Source organism: Sinocyclocheilus anshuiensis, unplaced genomic scaffold, assembly GCF_001515605.1.
Source record: "Sinocyclocheilus anshuiensis isolate Anshui unplaced genomic scaffold, SAMN03320099.WGS_v1.1 scaffold330, whole genome shotgun sequence".
Classification (NCBI taxonomy): Eukaryota; Metazoa; Chordata; class Actinopteri; order Cypriniformes; family Cyprinidae; genus Sinocyclocheilus; species Sinocyclocheilus anshuiensis.
Window position 1 is genome coordinate 2,221,695 of NW_015547689.1, and position 955 is coordinate 2,222,649.

The window sequence follows — 955 nt, forward strand, 5'->3', positions numbered from 1 at the left end:
GCAGAGACAGTTGCGGATCAACACCCCACCGTGCCCGATCCACCTGTTCCGCCGTTTCCGATCATTCACACCCACGAGCCTCGTCTACCCCCTCCAGCTTTTTATTCTGGGGAACCCCAGTTATGTCGTTCATTTCTGGCCAAATGTTCCCTGTACATTTCCCTTCAACCGTCATCGTTTCCTACTGAGGAGGTGAAGGTGGCGTTTGTGATCACGTTGCTCTCGGGACGGGCCGCCAGCTGGGGAACCACCGTATGGGAAAAAAAACTTCCTTGCTGTTGTTCTTTCCAGGCATTTTCTGAGGAACTACGGAAGGTGTTTGACCACGCCGCTTCTGGCAGAGAGGCAGCATGGCTTCTCGCAGAGTTGCGCCAAGGGGAGAGTTCAGTAACTGACTATTCTATTGAATTTCGTACATTGGCTGCAGAATGTGGGTGGAATTCAGCGGCACAGTGGGACATGTTTTTGTTTGGGCTTTCAGACCCTGTCAAAGACGAATTATATTCGTCGGAATTACCTACCGGCCTGGATGAACTCGTAGCTCTGGCCATTCGGGTGGACACCAGACGGCGGAGGCGGGGCCAACAAGGACTCCGAGAACGGCCGCCCTCCTCTCCAACTCATTAGCACTGCCTTTATAAGGGCTCCATGTTCAGTGTGTCTTTGTCGGTTCGTTAATTCATGTCCGGTCTTCTTGTCAGTCTCCTTGTTTCTAGTTGCGTCTAGCCCGTTTTGGAGTTCTTCAGCTCTCGCCTTGGGTGTGTTCGCGCTGAGTGGAGATAGCTGCTCGGGAGGTGTCCTGATCTCGCCCGAGATACCCAGGGATTCATCCTGTCTCTGTCTGTTGTGGGTTCTAAATAAACCTTTATTGCACTCGCACTTGGATCTTGAGTTTCACTTCCCGTAACAGTATGTATGAGTGATTCGATTATCTGACTTGGAAACAGTCACTAAT